Here is a 23,556-nt window from a genome sequence, read left to right as displayed (position 1 = left end):
GCGCGGTTCTGTTTTCATCAGCCCCAAACTACTCCTTGGAGTAAAGCGCTGGCGACCCCTATTCAAAACATCTCTACCTCGTTTTGTTACGTCTGTGTTGCAACGAGCCCGTTTAATTATTTCGCCCAGGTGTTTCCTCTCAAGGACGAGTGGTACGTGACTTACAGGAACTACGAGGATGATCCAGTATTTGGTTCAAACAAATGCTTGAAAGCTACGCAGGAATCCCCAGGAACGGAGGACGGCCACCCAGTCGTCCTCAGCTACAAGGGCTTAGAGGAACGCAAGTAGGCCCAACTTCCTTTAGGGGAAGAGAGGTTGATGTTTCTTTTCCCTATTAAACTGTCATACGCCGAGCTGCGCTTTATAGAGACCGCAGTGGAGACGCCTATACTCGGCGACAACTTTCTTGGCAATGGAGTGGAGGGTACAGGTACGTGTTTTCTATCCAATTTTGAGCGCTGGATAAGGCTGTGCGTGGGCTATCGTCAACTTCCTCTGCATTGCCAAGAAAAGTTGTCGCCGAGTATAGTATCGGCTTTCCTTGCATGCGACGCCATATCCTCCTTGCCTAGGGTTTTTTGTTTTGTTTTGTTTTTTTCTCTCACGAAACACACATACGCGTACAAAGATATGTGCAGATTGAGTCGAGGGAGAGGTAAGTGTTGTGCGGTGCTGTTGTTATTGAAACGTATTTTATTTCTTTCCACACCTGACCTCATTTGCCTCGCAGGTCTGAGCGAGAGGGAGAAAGAGGGAGGAGAGGAATGCTTTGACGGCTGAATACAATTGCTTTGAGTCACTAACCACGGTGGTTCTTTGTTTGTTCCATTCAGAGAACGTGGTTGGTCGGAGTTTTAGTGGCAGTACCGAAAGCACTTCACCGCTTTCCCACCATACTCCGGAGCTGTACCACACTAATGGCGCGTTCACACTGGAAGCGGATCCGCGTTCGCGAAGCGGATCTGCGCGTTCTCAACCGCAAAGCGGCTAGGATCGAGCGGTTGGAGCGCGTTTTTGCCAACCGCTTCGGGACCGATTTCTCTCAACCGCTTTCACGAACCGCAAAGCGGCAACCAATCACTACGCGACGCTGACGTGACGTCAGCGACTTTCAAAACAAGATGGCACCTGCCGCTGGTGAGGCATCCAAGGCGCTGTAGTCCTAGCGCTGTAGCCTTAGCTTTCGACAAATCAACGGAGAAACTTGATGTTCACGTCCGTCACTTGAATCCGCCGTGAAAAGAATTGACTCGTAATTTTAACGGGCTTCGCACCGGTGATTTGGTTCGGGTAAGAGTTTGTTTATTATTCCGGGTGCCGCAGCCCAAGCTCGCTGCCTTGTTAATTTCTGCCTGTAGCCCGCCCCTGATCGACCGAAATGTCAGCTTTTCTACCGAATAAGATAGTCGCGTCAACTATTGAAAGCTTTCGACACCGTGCATGATCACCACGAAGGCCGATAGAGACGTTGTGAGCTTGATTCCGTAGCCAACGCACTACCGCGGAGGGGGCAGGGTACCTGCGCTAGCTCGACCTGTAACGTTTACTACTAATAAAATAAATAAAGGGAACCTACTCAAGGAATAAAGTGTACGTACCAGACACTGCAGAGGTAATCCATACGCCGTTTATTTGAGCTTAATGTCAAACAAACAGTAGACTCGATCGACGTGCGAGTGACGAGAGGAGAGTCCGCCACCAACGAAGCCACGACCGGCTAGCACCGAACACATTCCCCCGCACCACGGTCCACCCCACCGCCCACAACTTCGAAAATGATAAGAGCGAACAACAACGAGGGGGAAAACTGACCGTCTATCCCGAAAACAAGGTCAGCTATTCATGCGGGAAGGGTCCACTTCGAAGAAAAGGTCGGGGGCATCCTGTTCTGAGTCAGCAAGGCGCGTCTAGCTGTGCTTTGCTTGTGGGTGAAGTCGACGAAATTACAAGCGAGTTTGGCGGGTCCATGCTTTTTTCTTCGCTGCCTGAACTCGTGATGCGTGCTAACATCCCGGAGAAAATATTCCGAGTGCCAAAATAGCAAAAGTTTGGCTTTGGATCTTGAATTAAAGTGGATTTTGGATTGTAAAACAGGGTTGCCAGAGGCAAGTCTCAAAAGATCACGCGTGATCGCCGAGAAACCGCCAACCGCCTCTCGGTGTGTCTGAACGGGGTCGCTCGCGAACCGCATCCGCGACCGCTTCGCGAACGCGGATCCGCTTCCTGTGTGAATGAGCCTTAAGTGAGAGCATGTCGCCGGGATTGTCTGGGCTGGTTGACTTCTAGAAGCGGGCTCGGCAAACAGGAGTCATTACGGTCTTTGGTTGTAGCCGTCTGCCACCCGCTCCCAAAGGAACCTGATGAGGGTCCCCCGGCAGAAGTGCAGAAAGCCGGGCTCTCGAGACAGTCGCTCCTCTTACTTAGTCTAGAGGATGTCGATATCTTGTTATTGATAGACGGAACGACGCCTGTCGAAGGCAAATTAACCGCGTGTAGCTTCGCCCTCGCGGCGTCTGTCGCCTGCTCGTTTTCCGGAACGTTGATGTGGCTGGGAATCCACGCGATCGTTATAAATGAAATAGCGTTTAGGAGCTCGTGTCGCAGAAAAACCGGCGTCGGCATCGGCGTCGGTGTCGGCGAGGCGGGAAACTTCTGATTGGATCCTAACGTCACAACATCACGACCTCGCGCGGGGAGTTTCAAACAACCCACGACGCTCACATGAAACGTAAAGTCACGCCTGGGATGAAAATGATTGAAGGATTACATGTGTTTGCAGATTTGTGTTTGTCCTTTGTCCCCCTTCTCCACGAATTATTTTCGTCGTTCTTTTCCAGCTCGCTCGCACCTTTGCATTTAATTGCATCATCACCATGGCATATAAAGCGAATTAAAGGTCACCGTATGTCTTCAATGATTTCGATTTATAAAGTAATTAATTTGCCTCAAAGAAAAGAAATCTAAAAGTTTAATGTGGAGGCGGGATTCCAACCCACGACCCTCCGGTGGCGCGCCAGCCACGCCACAGGTTACGCTTGCAGCGCTAGGGAACGAGCGGAGCTAAGCGTCCAACTGTAAATTTTTTCTTTCTGTTGTGCTTTCTGGATGGGGATGCCATAGAGTTAGTACAATAAACGCTAGAGACTCAGCTGGTGCTAGTCTCTAAGGGACTTCAGGTTGCAAATTGAAGCAGACAGCATGCACTTTACTTTTCCAGTCCGGCTGTGTATTCCTATGGGAAAACGCGCGTGAATTTTGTCTCGTCGCCAGAAAATAACATCAATAACTTTTATTATTTCGGTTGTACCGAATAGTATGTACCTTTATTAATATTGTGAAAGTTAATTGATTTAGTTACAGAATTTTTCTTTTACCACTGAACGATGCTAAACTTCGCCATATTTCAGGCCCAAACCTCGGTTCCATGGCAGGTATGAAAAAACGAGCGACCATTCTGAGCCAAATAACAATCGAAAGGAATCTAGAGTGTGTTCAAAGTTCGCCAGCATTCCTTGGTGCTTATATATTGCTAACATGCCTGTTCTCTGACTATGTGAGAATGACCCCGTCGTGCATCTTTACGAGTGGTTCAGAAACCTTCGAAACGTAAAGAATAAAGTACGTGTTGAACGAAAGGTGTGTTTTCTTATTATTTCTTATGTTAAGCAGTTTTTATCGCGCACCTGTTCTTTGGCTTCCCCCTATTTGCAAAGATTTGGAGCGTGCGGGTGATGATTTGAACAGAGGACAACCATCTTCGCACATATTCATGAGCAGAAAGAATAAAGCAGTGCTTATTTATTGCAAATCGGACTATATTACGTGTCTTTCAATTTATTTTGAGCGTCTGCAAGCAAAAGGAATTACTTATCCAGTGTCACTGCATAGTTCTTGCCGTCTCTCTTGGTTTTCCACATGTCCTTCGTTCGTTTGGCGCGTATATCCCCCATGCTGGAAAGCGTCGACGCCGTGTTCGCGCTAACAGTGTCCGACAGTGCACGTAAATAGTAAATACACGTACGAAGCGGTTTTAACACCGTTTTTCATGCTGCGAATTTCAAACAAAAATGCTGTAACTGACCAATTATTTCGTCTTCGTGACTGAAAAGTGTTGCAATGTGCCTAGAACGCACAAATTATTCGTGGTATTTGCTCTTATAATCGAGCAAAGAAAAAGAATGCACTCGCTTTTTCCCATAGAATCGCATTACCGGAAGTTAATTTCTGACTGCTTGCTGTCCGCTTCAAAATGCAATAGCACACTAGCGCCAGCTGAGCCTCTAGCGTTTATTGTAATAACTCTATGGGGGATGCAGGCTCGAATTTGCCCAACCGCTGGGTTACTTGTGTCTGAGCGGCTCAGCTCCCGAAGAGCTTCTCTTGCATCGAAGTTGAGGTCAGTCTTCGTCACGCGGATCTTCCGACCTTCCCTGTCATGATAGAGACCTGACAATTTTTAGCTTAGTTGGTGCGCCAAGCTTCGGCACGCAACCAATTCTGATAGCTAGCAGGCACAACATTTTAAATATTGAGTATTCTCGATAATAATGCTTAAATGAATGTTTTCTTTTATCATGTCCTTTAGAACCATAATGCTGACAACTATGCCTGGAGAAGGTTACACCGTCAACAATCGGATAAAGGCGGTTCCTGAAGGCGGTAAGTGGTGGTAGGGAGATGGTTACCAACCACACAAGTGAAAGCTCTAATTCCTTGTAATCCCCACTGGGCCTGATATTCGCGCACTAAAATATTTAACCCCTCTTCAACTTGATGATTTTTTTTGGTCTCATATGATGTTTTATATGAAGTTGAAGTTTTATATGAAGTCTTAGATGAAGTTTAATATGAAGCTGGGTTCCGTCCGAGCAATATCATCATCCAATTCATTAAGTCAGAACCGCGTTCGCTGGACGACGATTATTTGTAAATCCGTGCTGTACCTGTGTTGCATCAGTGTAAACTGCATTATAATAGACAGTTTAAGACTATCAATTCCAAAAGCTACGCGTGATCATAGAAATAGCGTCGGCACCATGTCTCAATCTAAAGCGCAATTTTGGTTCGGCGCGAGCAGTGTGGCGACGATAGTATTTGTTTTCGGTACGCAAATCTTCCCGGTACGTTATTGTAAACGTTCCTAATACTTTTATTGGGAGTGCGGGACAGATAAAGGGGGCGCGCCGATCGGCCTTGGCTGCAATGCACAAACGAAAACATCCGCGCAACATCTTTTCCGCTCAGACCAAGGCTAGCTCAGGCCTTGATCCGCAGCGTCGTGGCCGAGTTCGCGCCTTGTTTCGCAATCTCGATCAAGAGTAAAGATTCGGCACCTTGGCATAAGAACCTTTATTCATGTCCAACGTTGCTCCATATCGGTCCTCATGTCACTAGACCCCAAAAAGTTGCTCAGAGCTCCAATTTAATCGTGTACCCCGCAATTGAAACCCGGCAACGACGGAAAGACACCACCGTGTTTTTCGTTGATCTGCGCCAGACCGTGAGTCTACATAGAATTTATGTGTTTGACGGTCCAAAAATCATTGAGGGTTGGCATTCACCAGTGCATGCCCCTAAATGGTAAAAGCTACACGAGAAGAATTTTTCGCTTCACTTAGATTATATAGCTCATATCTCGCTGGCGCGGATCGACGGACTGGGACTGGGATGGTCGCGGCTGTTTTTATCAGCGCATGGAGCAGATGTGTTCTCAATAGACCGTAGGCGAAATTCACAGCGCTATCTAGTGGTTTGCCCATGGACATGCTCCGTCTCACCATTTGGCTTCCGCGCTGAAAAGGCCAGGGCGCGAAAGCGTAGTTCTGAGGCCAGATTCACGTAGAGCTTCTTAGTTTACAACAACTTAGCTAAGAAGTTCGTAAGTTAAGAACATCGTAAGAAGAGGAGAAATCGGTGTTCACGAACGCGTTCTTAAGTGAGAGGAGGAAAGCGACGTTCTCGTACGGAAGAACTAAAACTTACAGGTGCTGTTGCTACGGCGACGGCGACTTCGGCAGCACGAACAACCAATCGGAGAGCTCGGCACGGTTCGGAGCCGTTCGGTGGACGTAGCCTTATTCACAACGCTTCTCTCTCTCTCTCTCTCTCTCTCTCGTGGATTTTTAATAACAAACACAAACGGCATTTCTGCCACCGCTTGTCTGAGGTTCGTGTCCGTGCATTTATATGTCGACGCTAACACGATTTGAACACGGCCGAATGCCGAGGCCGGGATGCGTAACCGCCTCAGTTGACTGCTACGAATTTGATCGCTACGAAGTCAACAGAACTGTCATCGTTGGTAAAAGGTGGCCCGAGTAAGGTCGTTTGCAAAGCGACGTAAATGGAAACAAAATGCCGTGGCGTTTTTCGCGGCCTCGGAGATGCAGGAGTGAGCCGACATTAAAAAAAGATACGTTTGAACTACGAGAGTGTCCAGCAAGAGCCACCTAATACCTGTTCACACTCGGAGCGGACACGCGCGTTTGTTCGAAATGGATTCGCGCTGTTGGACCGCGAATTGGTAAGCGCTTTGGGGCCAATCCTTTACGATTGCAACTCGATGCTGGCGTGACACCCGGCAAAGAAAGGTTGGACCGGCATTGCGACCCACGAACTGTTATAGCGATCGACAGTGAGGTGCAGTCGTGTCAGAATAAAAATGGAATACTAATAACAAAGTGTACATACCGTGTTGCGAAGGAAATCCATACGGCGTTTATTTGAGCTCTATATCACAAAAAAAAAACAAGATAGAATCGACGAGAGCCCCTTTTCGACGACAGCGTTCGTCACCGCTGAATCGGAAAACAAGGAGATGACAAGAGGGAGAGATTGACCTCTTAATCTAATATTGAGGTCAGCGATCAAACTATAATACGGGAAGGGTCCACAAGGGTCGCGCGGGCATATTCAATTCGGCACGCCAGCCGGTCGTGGGCAGACGGTTTTGGCCAAGGGCCGTCGGAGCACCCCTGCGCCGAGTCTGAGTGCCTGCTAGGCCTATATGCCCAGCTCGCTTGGCCGGGGTTGGTGGAATCGTGGCCGTTGTAGCTTTTCCCGGGTGTTTGTGGACCCAGCGGCCTTGTTCGTCGCAGTCTGTTTCAAGTACTTCTTACTTTTTTCGTGCTGTTTGGAGTTGGGACGCGTGAGAAGCGCACGTAAAAAAAATGAAAGCCGTTTACAACTCCCTGTAACGCCGAATTTGAGCGCAGCTCTTGAGGAGAAGGAGGGAAGGGTACTGGGGGGATCAGATGGCCTCGGAAGGGGGGGGGGGGGTCACGTGACCTCGGGGGTCACGTGACCTGGGAGATCACGTGACCTCGGGAAAGAGGTCACGTGACGATGACGTCATCAGTGATGATGACGATGACGACGCGTATGCCGATTACGTCATTAATATCCGCATCGCCATCGTCATTATGACTGATGACGTCATCAGTGACGTCACTGATGACGTCATCGGCATCGTCATCGTCATCGGGAGGAACTCGGAAGGACCTCGGGTTCCTTCGGGAGGGCCTCGGGAGGACCTCGGGCTCCTTCGAGAGGACCTCGGGAGGACCTCGGGTTCCTTCGGGAGGACCTAGGGGGGGTCACGTGACGATGACGTCATCCGTGATGATGACGATGACAATGCGGATGCCGATGACGTCATCAGTGACGTCACTGATGACGTCATCAGTGACGATGACGATGGCGATGCGGATGCCAATGACTTCATTGATATCCGCATCGTCATCGTCATCATCACTGATGACGTCATCGCCACGTGACCCCCCAGGACCTCGGGTACCTTCGGGAGGACCTCGGAAGCACCTCGGGTTTCTTCGGGAGGACCTCGGAAGGACCTCGGGTTCCTTCGGGAGGACTTCGGAAGGACCTCGGGTTCCTTCGGGAGGACCTCGGGAGGACCTCGGGTTCTTTCGGGAGGACCTAAGGGGGGGGGGGTCACGTGACGATGACGTCATCAGTGATGATGACGATGACGATGCGGTTGCCGATGAAGTCATTGGCATCCGCTCGCACATGCGCTCGCGCGGAGAAAGTGCTTTCAAAAACCAGGCGCCCGCGCCCACGCCTGTGCCGGTATCAAGGCCGAATTTCGAGCCGAAGTGTACGTCCGCCATGTTTGTTACAGTGGAAAACCAGTGACCGGAGGGGCGAGGAGCCCGCACATGCGCAAGGAATAGCGTAAAACCATACCAACCCTTAGCTCGCAGGTATACTTGAGGATCGATGACGGTGAGCAGACCTAGATTGTTACCGACGACGCTACGAACTTGACAAACAGCCGAGGAATCTCCACCCAACAAAAATGACAACGTACGGAGTTGCCAGATGTTCGAACAATTTCGTATATTGAGCCTTTCCGGGTTTTGTTTAAAAAAAAGATAGCTCTGACTGTGGCCTTGAGCATTTTGTACAGCGGTGTGCTCAGGCGAGCCGACATTGATTAGAAACAGATTGTCTGCTACATGCGATGTCTACGCGAAATGCGTTTAGGATCCTCGCCGTGACGTCACTGCCCTACCTACGCTTGCAATACGCCGCTGAAAAAGGGCAGCTCATTCATTGTAATCCAACTACTAACTAGGATGTTTAACATGAAGCACACATTAGTGGGGATACCTCTGATGTTACAGCGTATAAGAGGAGACACATGTTTGTACAGACACGGAAAAAGGGAACACTCCGGCAGGTCTAACGACTCGACTTTTTCTTCTAGTTCCTCGTCGTCGTTTACTCTTTTTTTCCGACGCGATAAAAGAAGCAGTTCAACTCTCTGCTACTGTCTTCTTGAGCTTCCGGCTAAGTAATGCAAATCTTTCTCGGGCAAAGTTAGAGACGGGCTGTTAACGCGCTGGTCGTTTAGCTAATTTATATTTTCGGCTTCGATAACGCTCCTAGTAACCTTTTTGCTATTCCTGCCTAGCAAGGTGCAGTTGGTTGGATGTGCCATGCACCCGCAATCCTGGCAGTGAATTCCTAGGTGTCCCAAATTGGCTTTGCCAATAATGTTGTTTTCTAGCTCGGTCATTGATAAACCTTACATTCTTCTCTATGTAGTGTCTTCCATAAACAGGGGAAAACCGTAAACCATTCCTGCCTCGCAGGAAACAAACCGAGTATGGCGTTTTTCAGTACAGATTACTAATATATCAGATGTTGTATTAACTTTTTTTACATAAGGTGGAGGGCTTATTGGGAGCGGAAAAAAACAACATTAATATTGACTCGGCTTGCTGTTTTTGTTTTTTTACCGTGTAAGAAATTGTGGATATAAGGCGCAATCATCTGTCTTCCTGTCCTACCTCTGTGTTTTCTCTTATAAATTTAACCCTTTTTGACCTCTTTGAGGAAGGTTTCAGCTACCGACGTTAAAAATGAAGGTGTAGAGACTCAATTTCATATATATTACAATTTAATCGTGGAGACGGCAGTGAGCGTTGTAGTCGTTCTAAAGGCGTGTTCACACATAAAGCGGAGCGCTGAGTTAGCGCTACGTGAGCGCTCCTTGGCGCTTCCAGCGCGTGACTTCGTTCCAATATAGCGCGTGATTAGCGCTTTAGTAGCGCATTGTTAGCGCTCCAGTAGCGCCTTGTTAGCGCTTCAGTAGCGCCGTGTTAGCGCTTCATTAGCGCTTCTTGAACCGCGGTGCTGCGAATTAGCGCGTGCACTGCGGTTTCGGTTCCTGTGGTTGGGTGAGCATCAGCAGCACTATTTCGGACGTGTGGAATGCTGAAAGAGCAATGCGACAAATGGTCTTACATACGCGATTAGTGCATATCTGTGTGTACGGCTTACCTCCCAGAAGAGCCTTCTGGTTGCGCGAAATCTTTCGCCACCGAGATACCGACGCGTACCCGGCAAACCTTGTTCCCAGGCTGAGGGACCGAGGCACAGAGCCCCTTCGAAGGCGATTATTTTTACCAGCGTGTTCTTGAAACCAGCGTCACGCAAACCGAATAGAAAGCGATTAGGTCGCACCCTATCAATTAGTCGCTCAGAGTCCATGACTCTGGGTCGCCTGCCCGACCCGAGCGGCTCTTTTACTTCCTCTTGTTTCAATGCCAAAGGAAAAACAAGAAGAAAGGAATCGCCGTGCGGGCGCCATTCCGCAGCAGCAAGCACGGCACAAGGAGCATGAGTGCGCTAACAAAGCGCTTCTGAAGCACTAACAGAGCGCTGCTCCGAGCGCTACATCACGCGCTAGGAAGTGCCACATGAGCGGTCCCTCGAGCGCTCACGTAGCGTGGTGCTCCGCTGTATGTGTGAACCGGCCTTAGGCCGTGTCGGCTCCTTATCAATGATCTTCTCGAGGGGCTCGAGGAAGAAGTTTTCTTTTTCTTCCGCAGCCACCACAGATACTCCCCTTGGTAGAAACGAAGTTCGATCCAAATAAAGAATGGGAAAAAAACACACACGCACACACACACACATTGCAACTAAAGGTTTTGGCACTGAACACTGCTATAAAAATATGTACAATTATTTACGTCGTTAGGATAATTGTTAAGTCTTAATCCCAATGCGCATGCAAGTTACGTTTCACCGAATGCAATAGTTGGAACCGACTTGTTGGTTTGTTTTTGTTAAAGTCATGTTTGTAGCTGCATTCGAATCTATAAGCAGGTTGCAATCTATCAGTTAAGATCGTTTCATGACGGTCCCCCATGTCAGTGGTTCTCAACCACTGATGTTTCACGGACCCCTTGTGTATCGGCGGAGATGACGGAGGACTCCGTTCGTGGTGGGAGGAGAGGAAAAGTATAGGTTAAATAGAACAAAAAACTAATAAATGGATATAACTAAGTGCTACTGCGAAGTAGACGTTTTTATTGACATACACACGAGAAGATTCGTCCGAAAGTTGAAATAGTTGTTCTCGACCTGAAAAAAGACAACCTTTATTGCCGGGCTTGACTGAGGAGGCAGGGCTTCGCGGACCCCTAGAACGCCTTCGCGGACCCCAAAGGTTCCCCGGAAGCCCATTTGAAAACCACTGCCCCATGTCAATGATGAAGAACTTCGAATTGCGGTTGATGACCTTGAACAGACCCTGGGACGGCTGTTCAAGTGGCTTCTTTGTTCTATAGATGCGGACAAAAACATGAGCACAGGTGTCAAGGCCGTAGCTAATGAAAAAGGGTGGTTATTAATCTCCCATGATGCACATGGGCGAAGTTGTCTGAAATGTTGTCTGAGCCAGTAAACGTAGTTTGTAAACTCCTGGGCACACGTGGGCACATCAGGTGACGTGTTGTGAAGAAATTCGCCAGGAGGACGTAGTGTACTGCCGTAGAGAGAGAGAAACAACCTTAATGGAACACCACATCAAGAAGCCGCAGGATAGAGGTTTACCTACCGCGGCTTCTCAAAAAGAAAAAAATTATGTTCCCGAAATAAAAAGGAATGCATGCGAGGTGGCTTTTCTCTGTTCTGGAAGGGATGTGACTTGGCATGAACATCGGTGCATGGCATGCACCGATGTTCACGCCAAGTCAAACGTCGGGTGCTCGTTCGCTTTTTGTAAGGTCTTCGTGACTTCCGTCGCTATCTTGTCCGCTCGGAAGACGACTTCGGCTTGGATGTGTGGGTCCGAGCTTCGGAGAAGCACAGCCCAAGGGGGATCCAGCGGGTCCTCTTCTCCTTCTCGAAGGTGAGCGACGAAGTCCCGTAGAGTAGGTGAGGGAGGGTCGAAGGGACATTCCCAAAACAAATGTGCGATGGTGGCCTTGGTCGGGCCAGTCCCCCCGTCGGCGGGGTCTGGTGGCGGGCAGCGAGCGCACCTCCCGTCGAAGACGGTTGGATAGATATGCCGCAGAAAGGCCGGGCAGGGGAGGGTATTTGTCTGCAGCTGTCTCCACCTCAGGGCCTGGAACTTGGTGAGACTTTTGTCGGGTGGTGGATACAGTCTACGTTCTAGGTGGTAGTGTTGCAAGATCTCTTGGAACACCGTCAGGCAGTCCTTGGACATCGAAAGGTGGTGGGACGCCGTTTCGTCGACGCCGCTAAGGGAGCTTGGCAGCGTGCCGGCCGGCATTCGGAGGGAAGTTGCTCGAGTTGCCGTTGCGTGTGCCGTTTTGTTCCCCTCGTGGGTCGAGTGAGCGGGGACCCACACCAGACGGTGTCTGGTGCGGTCGGAGCCGGGCTTGAAGGATCGAAGGATGCGTTCCGTTACCGCGCACACCCTGCCTCTGGCGAAATTGCGGACTGCCGTCTTGGAGTCGCTGGTGATCGTCGTTGAGAGGGGGCCCGCGTGGACCAGGGCCAGTGCAACGGCCGCCTCTTCCGCCACTGCAGTGGCTTTGGTGGTCACGGAGGCCTGGGCGACCGTGGATCCGTCGCTGTTTACCACGGCGATCGCGAAACAGGCGTTACGAGAGGCGCCGCCCGGATACGGTGCAGCGTCCACGTGAAGGACGCCAGAGTTGGTACGATGCTGCTTGTTGAGGGCGTCAGCTCGCGCCTTTCTCCGCTCCTCGTGATGTTGAGGGTGCATATTCCGCGGTACCGGGCGGACTTCCAACGCTTTCCTAACCGTCTTCGGAACGTCGACCGGGGCCTCTTGCAAAGGTTCCGGCTCGATCCCCAACCTTTCCAGGACGGCGCGCCCGGTAGGCGTCTTGGAGAGACGCACGATTTGAGAGCTCCGGTGCGCCTCGACGAGTTCGGACACCGTGTTGTGTATTCCAAGTTGCATGAGGCGGTCCGTATACGTGGCCATGGGGAGTCCGAGGGCCAACTTGTACACTTGTCTTATGATAGAATCGAGCTTCTTCTTGTCGGTTGTCGTGAGTCGCATGTAAGGTACCGTGTAGAGGACGCGGCTGACGACAAACGCGTGCACTATGCGGCAAACGTCGCCCTCCTTGACCCCGCCTCGCTTGTTGGCGATGCGTCTAATGAGACGAGCCGTGCTCTTGGCCGTCTTGCCAATTCGAAGAACGGCGTCCGCATTTGACAGATCTTTTCTGAGGTGCATGCCGAGAACTCTGACCGAGTCGCTTTCAGAGATGTGATTGCCGTTGACCAGAACTTGAACATCGTCCTGGAAAATGCGCTCGTGGTAGCCCCTCTTCACAAGGAGTTCCGACTTGGCATGGGAGCACTCGAGGCCGACGGATCTGGCATAGTCTACTACGACATCAGCGGCCGTCTGGAGCGCGCTTTGCACGTGTAATACGTGACCCTCAGTCCAAAGGTTAACGTCATCCACGTAAAGCGAATGACGTAGGCCGGGGATAACGGTCAGCTTTTCTGGCAGATCCATCATTGCGAAGTTGAACAAGAGGGGTGAGAGTACTGCCCCTTGGGGAGTACCTCGTCCAACGCAGGCTCGAAAGGTCGGCGAGACATCCTCTCCCAGGCAATCTCTGCAGTGCGTCCTGTGAGAAAGGACTTCAAGTACGCAAAGGTGCGGAGCCCGAGATGCAGGCGAGAAATCCGACTGAGAATGGCTTCGTGCTTCACGTTGTCAAACGCTTTCTGGAGGTCGAGGGCCAGCAAGGCTTCCATTCCCCTCTTCTTCTCGACGATGTCGTGTGAGAGTTGCAGGAACACGTCTTGGGTAGAGAGGTGAGCTCGGAAGCCGAACATGGTGTGCGGTAGATGGTCGCGGTCTTCCACGTAGGCTTGGAGTCTGTTGAGAATGACGTGCTCGAGCAACTTGCCCAGGCAAGACGTAAGAGAAATCGGCCTGAGATTGGAGACCGAAAGCTCTTTTCCGGGTTTCGGAATGAAAGCGACGACGGCGTGCTTCCAGGTAGGGGGCACCGATCCCGTTCGCCACACCTCGTTGAAGAGGGCCGTTAGTGCCGTGTGTACTGCCGTAGACAAGCTCAACAGTAGAGACGCCAATGTCAATTTTGAGCGTGGAACGAATTCCCAGAAGAACAATGGGTAGCGCTTCAGTCCAAGGGATGAAGCTGTGAGCACGCAGTAATGATTTCAGTTGTCGATGAAATCGTTCAACTATTCCATTTGCGGCCGGACGTTACGCCGTTTTGCGAAGGTGTTTGATGCCAAGGAGTCACATCAGTTGAGCGAAAAGGTACGACTTGAACTGTCGGCCGTGGTCCGTAGTGATTATTAACGGTTCTCCAAAACGGGCAATCCGCCCTCTGACGAAAGCTTGGGCAACTGTTGCAGCTGTCATGTCGGAGATCGGACTGCCTCCGGCCATTATGTTAAACGATCCACGCATGTTAAAAGGTATGTGAAGCCGTTTGAATGAGGTAATAGATCAACCAAATCTAGGTGAACGTGCTCAAAACGTCCTGTAACTGTTGGAAATTTCGCGAATGGTGTTATGGTATGACAATGAACCTTCGATTTTTGACCAGTTGTGCATGATCTTGATCAGGTCCAGGTATCTGTGTTCATCTTTGGCCAGACAAAACGGGTGTTATGTTTCTGCGTAGCTCGTATTCCGGGATGGGACAGTCCGTGTAGGGCATCGAAGATTTTCTTTCGGAATGCGGATGGAATGTAGGGTTGTGCTGTTCTCGTTAAAAAATCACACAGGAGCGAAATATCTGCATACGGTATGTTTGATTGAGGTGCAGAGATGTACCCAGTGTCCTGGAGTCGATGTTTTTCAATAGCCGAAAAATCAATCTGTTCGACGCCCGGTAGTTTCAAAGCAGCAATATCCACTAATGATAACGCATCAGCAACCACGTTGTGCTTTCAATTGATGTGTCTGATGTCAGTCGTGAATTCACTCATGAATGCCAACTGTCTTTGTTTTGTGGGTATACTATAAGTATTGCCGTTCGATGTTATGGCAAATGTCAGTTGCTTGTGATCCGCGAGGTTAAAAAATGTGCTACGTTCAACGAAAAACCGGAAATGTTTGACACTGACGTAAGTGGCAAGAAGTTCACTCCCAAATGCGCTGTGGTGGGTTTCTGTCACAGTTATTTATTTTTTTTTGAGAAGATGGCAAGAGGTTTCCATTGGACTGGTGAAGGCGAGCGGGTTGAACATGAATACATAAAATTGAAAGAATAAAACACACAGGACAAGCAGAGGACAAAGAAAGTATTTGTCCAGTGCTTGTCCTCTGTGTTTTATTCTTTCAAGTTTATGTATGTAGGTTTCCATTGTCCACTGATGTATTGTAGTACTGCTCCGACGGCTGTACCGGAAGCATGTACCAAAATATTAGTAGGTGTTTCAGGCTTAGGGAGCACTAGCAAGGTGGCGTTGCCTATTGTAGTCGTAATGGTGTTGAATGCGGCTGAGGCTAAGTCACAACCCGTGAAAGGAGGTTTTGAATCTCTTGGGCCGACCAGTAGATCACTCAGTGGTTGGACGATTTCCGCGCAATTGTGAATAAAACGACGGTAAAAATTTACCAGTCCCAGAAACTCTCTCGGCTGACGTTTGCTGGACGGTGTTGGATAGTCACGCATAGCTTCCACTTTGTTATCGAGTGGTCGAAGCCCCTGATTTTCAACATGGTAGCCTAAAAACTCTAGAGTTGGTGCCCTGAATTCACATTTTGCGATATTAATAACAATTCTATGTTCATCTAAACGTTTGAATAGTTCATAGAGGTGTCGCTCATGTTCTTAGTTGGATGCGCTGGCCACTAGAATATCACCAAGGTAAAGGAAACAGAAGCCGAGTATTCTGAGAATTGATCAATATACCATTGAAAGGTCTTGGCAGCATTACGTAACCCAAGCGGCATCCGAACGAATTCGAAAAGGCCACATGGAGTTACAATTGCTGTTTTTGTAATATCGTCAGGTGTGATGGGTACTTGATGGCATGCTCTGACAAGGTCTATTTTTGAAAATACCGACATAACAGAAAGATTTGCACAGACGTCTTGGAGGTGAGGAATTGAGTACCGGTCAGGGATTCTGTTGTTGTTGAGGGCACGGTAATCTCCGCATGGTCTCCAGTCACCACTTTTCTTCGGTACTAGGTGTAACGGAGATGCCCAGTTTATAGCGGAAGGTCGTATCAGTTCCATGTCCACCATGTGCTGAAATTCTTGACGTTCCACTTGTAGTTTTTTGGGAGCTAGACGACGGGCGTGGACATGCACGTGAGGTCCGGTGGTTGTTATGAAGTGTTGCACATCGTGTTTGACTGGTCGCTGCCTGTTGCATGGTTTTGTCAGGCTGGGGAAGCTTCCAATGATTGTGTCGTAGTTTGTGTTTGTCTTCAGACGTAACAGTGTAGGACTCAGCAGTGCTAGATTAGACACGACACCGCGCACGCAAATTTGAGTCGTGGCGTCTAACAGTTTATGGTGCATCATATTCACCAGAAGACCTAAATTAATTAGAAAATCGACTCTAGTGATGGGATATTGAACATTTAAAATTATAAAGGCCCATCGGAGCTTACGTCGTAGTCGGGAATCTGCAGTTACTGATTTCTCACCGTAGGTGGTGATGGCAGTTCCACTGGCTACTTGCAGAGCATTAGTAGTTGTCTTGATTTTGCGGTCTTGTGAGGTAGCAGGAATAACACTGACTTCTGCCCCTCTATCAATTGGATATAGGACATCGGTTTGGCGATCAGTGACGAAGAAGAGTGTGGGGCGGCCGGAAGACGAGCCAACTGAACTGGCCGCCGTCAGTGGTTGGTCCGGGTGTTTCCCTGAAAAGATTAGGGGTTCTGGCATTGGCGTGAGTAGTTACCAAACTTGCGATGGGACCAGCATATCTGACTGTTCGGAGACGATTCGTAGGCTGCCGGGAGAGAAATTCGCTACGAGGCGATCGGCTGTCTCGTCGAGTCGAAAAGTTATCTGTCTGATGCTGGTTTGTGCTGCGACGGCTTGGGGAGCGTGCCAGTCACAGAGTTGTCTCAACCCAAATGAGTAGGGTGGCGTACTTCCTCTCGGAGTTGCTGAACTTCTGACGTCTGAGGGTTGACTGGAACCATTGCGGCAGTGGCCACAGAAGGAACAGCAATATCCAAATATTTGTCCGCGAGCTCGGTTAAGCAGTCCAAAAAAATGTCACTGGACGTCGCCAAAATCATGCGTGCGTTACTCGGGATTTATTGCAGAAAAAGTTCTCGCAGTGCGGTGTCGTCGAAGGGAGCTGCCCGATCTCCGATAAGTTGCCGCATTGATCTTAGCAATTGAGATGGCTTGCGGTCTCCTAACTCTTCAGCTGTAAGAAGTTGCTGAAGACGTCACTGCTCTGATGACGTTGTGCGCTTTATGAACTCTTTTTTGATCTTGTCGTATGGGTGGGGGGTGAGTGGCGGTGCGGTTCATAATAATATCCCGTACGTCTCCAGCTTCACTCGGTAAAAAGGCGCTGGTTACGTAATGTAAGTTTGTCGCTTGTGATATGTTGCGTGTTGCGAAAAGAGACTCAATTTGCGCAAACCAGAGACCTGGATCTGCTGGCCAAAAGGGCGGAAGCTTCACCGTCACGGCAGTAATGGCCGAAGGGGGCTCACCGGCAGCTTGCATGGCCTCTTCTTTGTCCGGGTCATTACTTGATGAGACTCAATTTCCTATATGTCAAAATTTAATCGTGGAGACGGCGGTGAGCGTTGTACTCATTCTAACCCGTGTCTGCTCGTGATCATCGGAGCTCCGGACTTGGAGCGAAAATAAAGGTTTTCTCTCTCTCTCTCTCGTGATCATCATTTCCCCGAGGGGCTCGCGGAAGAAGTTTTTTTCTTCTTCCCCAGCCACCAGAAAGGAAAAAAAAAGGGGGGGAGTTAGTCTATGGTTGCGTGCCTAGAGATGTACGAGTCAGAAATCGCGTTTAATAAATGCGGGCATGGTTTTTTATACAGTCTGTGAGATATGCAGCTTTATACTAAACCCTTTTAATTAACTTTGAATGTGCCATATTGAATTGAAGGAGTGTTTCTTTTCCTGGCGCTCATAGAACCTGAGCATGATGGGTTAAAAAAAACACTTCACAACCCACAATTCTTGGGGATTTCTTAATCGCAAGGTTATGCTGAGCTGCCGGTTGTAAACAATTCCTAAATCTGGAGAGAACAATGACCACCATACCCACCGTCTCCAACTTGTAAGATAAGAAGCTGTATTAGACACACGTTCAAAGAGAAAGTAGCAGAGATTTGCTTCTTATAGTGAACTTAAGAAGAGCAAAGGGTGATAAGAAAACAGCATAGTTGTTAGCCAGCGCTGCGTGAGCGTTCTTTTTTTATGTGCCTGTGAAAATTGTGTCTCTGTTGTTGTGCGTCGTAACATCGGAGGTATGAGCAACCGACTGGCCCAGACTGCCGTTCTAATTAGCGGACGCACAAATTCGCGCCGGTAGCACTGGATACAGCAAGGATATAAATGAATATCATTACACATAAAGACAAAGGGTGCACAAAAAAATGCATTACACTTAGGGCTAGGCACTTGATCGATTAACTTGCCGATTAAGAGAGTACTGCTTTAATTGCGATTAATTTTTTAACCGACCAATAAGTTAAATTTGAACAATCACAATAAAAGTAAAAAGGCAATGTTTTCACTACGCAAGCGTGGACGACTACCCCTGTATAAAGAAAACTATAGGACAAATGTTGACCTAAAGTAAACTGTTGTCGTGGCGAGATTGTAATTCCAAACAAGTGAAGAAGGGTATACTTGTCCCATCCCCGTACGCGCCATGCGAGTTTCCGTCTGGCGCAGTAGACACTATTGCAACCATTCAAAATATTTCGCTATTGCGAGAGAATATCAGGGAACCTTTCCCTGTGGCTGAAGTAATAATTTTTTCCAGCGTGGGTGCCTCTTGACTATTCGCAGCTACACATCAAGGTTGATTTAAAGTTTGAAATTCTTCATTGCGCCATTTATCACATACTCGGTAAAAGGAACAAAACTAAATTGTGTTACTTTTTTTAAATCACTATTTATGAGAATGAGCTAAACCAATGAAGCGATCAATTAATTGGTTAAAAAGTGCCGATCAATCGGGTTAAAGGGTTAAAGGTTTTAATCAACGCCCAGCCATAATTACACTGCGCCTTTTATTTAATGTTGCGCCAAAATATTTATTTGTTAGGTAGCTGCTATTGTTATATAAGGTATTTAACCAACGAGTGAAAATTATGAAAAAAATGTATGAATTAAGGAAATGAATATTTGAGGTAAGGTTGTTGAACACAATAGACGTCAAGTTTCGTGTAGTGAGTGATATTTGGCAAGGTAAATACATAATCTCCACCATATAACATTCGATTCGTTTACCTTCAATGGCACATTCTAACCAGAGGTTTGTTGCCCATCCTCAAAATAGGTCATAGCTGTTGTTAATATTTCGATATCTCAAATCTTTTTTATGTGATACACTGCCGAATGTAAGCCGCGAGGAGGCTAACATACCAAATCCACAACCCAAAAGAGCGACAGAAGTCCCATTCGGAAGTGACGTCAGCTTCCACAGCGTGCGAAGCAGGCAACGTGGGTAACGTAATTGCTCGAGTAAATAAATACCGAAACCAGAGTATAGTAGTTCTTTCTTTCGCAAATCCTCACTAGAGAAAAGAGGACCACATGCCCAAAAATGCACCAAAAGTACTGCGGGGAAGCACTCTCGTGGACGCAGCGAAGTCTTATGCGTACCATACATACCGCTCTGCCTTCGCGAAATGTAGTTGGCAGCAAATGATTTGCGTGGCACGAGATCGCCATCCGAAAAGACCGTCTGACGTGCATGGGCTTCCTTTCGTGCTCGCAGTCATGTTGTGCTTCCTTTTCGCTCGCCTTCGTCTGATGCCCACCAGGTAACATGGGACCCGCGCAATGCGGCGTGAGATGTCATCCGTAGCATGCGAACTCAGTCACCCGTCACGGTGACTGAGGCGGACGCGCCACATGACGGCTGACAAAGCGGCACCTTGCGCCTATCCGGTTAGCAAGTAAAACAAGGCTCGACTGCAGGCACGAAAGAAATCGCAATCTCGAAGTGTGAATCTTTAGAGTGGCCGCGCGCCGTCAGAAGGCGCAACCAGTCATTTCGACTGGTGCTTCTGCGCCCCTCAGACTTTTCCGGCCAGCTGTGCATATTACACTGAAGTCTGCGAGTAGAAAGCACCTTGAGCCTTTCAACGTTTTGTGCGCCATTTGGATAGCTTATTGTTGCCTTCTGTTTATGAAGCTACTGATGTGTTTAAAGGGATACTACAACGATATTTCGGCGCTCATTTTTTGGTCTATATGTGTTGAAAAAAGCAGTATCACATGGAACATACCAATAGCTTGTTAAAAAGTCTCGAAAAGGAATTTTAGAACGAATTAAACGATTAGCAAAGAGCACCTGGTGGATGTCGCTAACGCCTCGTTTGTAATGCTCGTCTAGGAACCTTGACAGCTAGTGACGGAGGTTGTCTCGTCTCCGGCCACGACGAGAGAAGGGGGGAAGGAGGAACTCCCTTCTTTTCGAGAATCCTTTTTGTGTGTCGCAGAAGTCGCTATTGTCCCCCTAGAAGATTATAGAAGATTAACCCGTCACTCAAAATTCGTACAAAAGCAGCCGCTTCGGTGGCTGGAACGACTAGGCCATCCTCTCGACGTCAGGCTCGCCGTAGCTTTGCTCGTCTTGAGACGACCTACGTCACGATTGCGTTGGATGTCAGGTGCTCTAAGCTGGGCCTTCTCCGAGCGCTTGCTAGAGTGGGCCATTTATAACGAAAAATACAGCCACCAGGATCAAAATACAAACGTGCGATTGTCATTTACGGATATTGTGGATCATATTCAACCTATTTTTGAACACGACGGGAATATTTCAAATTTCGTTGAAGTATCCCTTTAAGCGACCGACGACAGGCCGATTACAACAGGCTGCGGATGCGTGCGCGCTTTGAAGGGGCAGAGACGACTCGCCTCGGGAACGATGACATGGCTCGTTCGCCACACGCCACTGCCCTCCAGCAAGAGCAATTGTCGCTTCCCACAATACTTGGAACAAAGCGGAATATAATTGCAATACTCTGCTTCACAAGAGGAGCACCTGGAGCTAAAAGGGGGCTCCAGAAAAAAACTTCAGCCACTAATTTGTCTCAATAGCAGACGATAGCACACAACAGATGCAACACCCGGCGAAGCCGAAACCTAAACTTCCCGTTGACAACTTCCTGCTCCCAGGCTGCACCTGAACCGCAAAGGGTGCTGCTATTTGAGATATTGCCCATTATATTGTCATAGAGCGGAAAACTGAGGCGACATTATTTTATACATGACAAGCATGCGACACCGAAGTTATTATGAATGCTTGTTTTGTTCTTTGCACGTAAGGTGTAGACGACGTGATGTACAAACTCGCAAACACATATTTTGGTTCCTTAGGCCACTTCTTCCCATAAGTAACAAAATAAAACCCTATAGAAAAAAAGAAACTTCCGCCCTCACAAAACCCGAATACCAAGGTCTCCAACACGCGGCTCGCGGGGCGCATGTGGCCCTCGACTTGCTGAAACGAGGCCCTCAAGCACCTCGTGGATGCGAGCTGCGAGTCCCCGCTCCGATGTCTTGAGCGCTAGTTCCTCCGTAAATATTAGTGTAATAGTTTCATATCGTTCACTCATTTCTACTCGAAAATGAGCTCTGCTCAAATAACCTGTTCACATATAATTAATAATCTCTTTTCGTTCGGACTCAGCATTGCTTCGTGGAACAACATCCGGAAAAGATGGTTCCGGAATCATCCGGAACGACAATGCCGCTGTATACTGGACTACAAGGGCGATCTTTGCTTGAAGATGTACCTCGGCTGCATAAACTCTCACTCACCAAGAGCAATTGCCGAAGATAACTCGGCTTCTGGTCGTCAGAAAATACCTTATTTACAAGTATTTCCCTATTGTGATGTCATAAAAACTGCCAGGAAAGTAAAACCTGTTGTATGAGGGGAAATATGTTCCCATGACTGGTGACCTTGGCGAATGGTGCGACAGGGCAACGAAAGTGTGATTGCACTTCTATTGGAAGCTGCCAGCACGTTGTCGTTTTAAATCTTATCACGTGGGCTGTGGGCCCAATGTAGACGTAAATGCAAATCAAAGAAAACGATGTTGTAGGGATTTCTCGTTGTCGTCGATGGTTATGTTCAAGAAAACTTTTATTTGCACTATCTACAAGCTGCAAACGATGGGATCTGACGTGTCGTTCCCATGTTGATTGGACGCACGAGCCCTCAATCTCTTTTCTTTTTTCACTTCGTCGTCTTCAATCTTCTCGTGCCAGGGATATGGATTACCACGAGGCACCTAAACGTTTTGACCAATATTACCGAAAAACTGTCAAGATTACAAAAAGCAGAGGGTACGAGGCCCCTTCTCTAGAAAATCCCTTAGGCGTCGCTAACAGAGTCGGCTGCTTTCCACCAAAAAACCCCTATGCTGTGTTTTTTTTCGTTTTTTTTTAGTTTTAAATTTAATGATATTGCCTCCCCACTCTCCTATGGTCCTCGACGTTTTGGGGTGGAGGTGTATGGCCCCCACACTACAATGAATTTGAGACCCCTGCAGTAATATGAAATGAAAGAACCATACGACGATATAACATATTACATGCATTTTTCTCGAGGAAGAAGGTATAGGTCAATGTGATGTTTGGCTATGATTGTCTACCATACATTCCCCGTATGATGGCACTCAAATGCGTTGCTTTCTTTAACTCGTCTTGAACAAGTTTTAAATTGGCGATACATGATTAAAATGATGTGGCGCACAGCACCGACAATCCTTTGTTGCATGTGTACAAGTGAGCGAATTTTTAAGCGTTTTTCTATATTAGTATTTCGTATGGTATTATGCGATATGGGTCATACGGGTCATCATTATCATTTATTCTTCCTTGAAGGCCCAGGGGGGGGGGGGGGGGTATTGTGCAAGGGTGTATATTATGTGTGTTTTTTATCAGTCACGAATGCATTTTAAAATAGGTTTTGAAGAGCAACCTAAAGATGTTTTTTTTTCTTATTTATTCTTAGGTGAGGCAGTGGAGTACCATGCCGTTTACGGCGATTTTGATGTATGCGCGGTAATCAGGATGACCTACATAAGTGGTAAGATCCATCTAAGTTCTTTCGTAATTTATTTTCAGTTAAAACTCGATGTGCTTAACATACCGTTGGCTCAAGCTGTTCTAGGTAGTTTTGAACACATTATAATACTTTTTATTAACACATCGACATATTACGCAATCCAAATGTAATGTCGCATTTTTTTAATCTCTGTATATCCACCGCCGCGAAAACCATTGAAAAAAAGGTGTGGGAATGAAACATCGGCACAACGATGACAAATGCCGAATTTGTCACACAATATATAAAAAGCTCATGGAATCATACTTTCGCATATTAAATAATTTGCAGAAATGATCGCTGTAAAAAACACTTCCCACGAGGCTTCTAATGCCCATATAAAAGTTAGTTTACATAAATTTCTATTCCAGGAAACAATTTATTTTGACGAACCACTAAGATTTTAAGCTCCTGCATTTACTGAGTTTTCTAAGAGATCCAACTTTTTGAAACCAGGGCATAACTACGGCTAAGTGGGGTTTCCTCTAGCTTCCTTGTAGAGCGC

The 23,556-nt window shown here is 48.0% G+C and overlaps 1 long non-coding RNA gene across 1 annotated transcript; it reads left to right on the top strand.

Annotated features, from left to right (window-relative positions):
• The first annotated feature begins 214 nt into the window (after nucleotides 1-214).
• LOC121834849 lies at nucleotides 215-23,033 on the top strand. Its single transcript, XR_006077355.1, has 3 exons — nucleotides 215-287; nucleotides 4,589-4,662; nucleotides 22,959-23,033. It is a non-coding gene; the product is annotated as an uncharacterized LOC121834849 (long non-coding RNA).
• The last annotated feature ends 523 nt before the right edge of the window (nucleotides 23,034-23,556 follow it).

The sequence above is a fragment of the Ixodes scapularis genome, unplaced genomic scaffold (genome assembly GCF_016920785.2).
Source record: "Ixodes scapularis isolate PalLabHiFi unplaced genomic scaffold, ASM1692078v2 PGA_scaffold10__122_contigs__length_95168666, whole genome shotgun sequence".
NCBI lineage: Eukaryota > Metazoa > Arthropoda > Arachnida > Ixodida > Ixodidae > Ixodes > Ixodes scapularis.
This window is presented reverse-complemented; position numbering and strand designations above follow the sequence as displayed.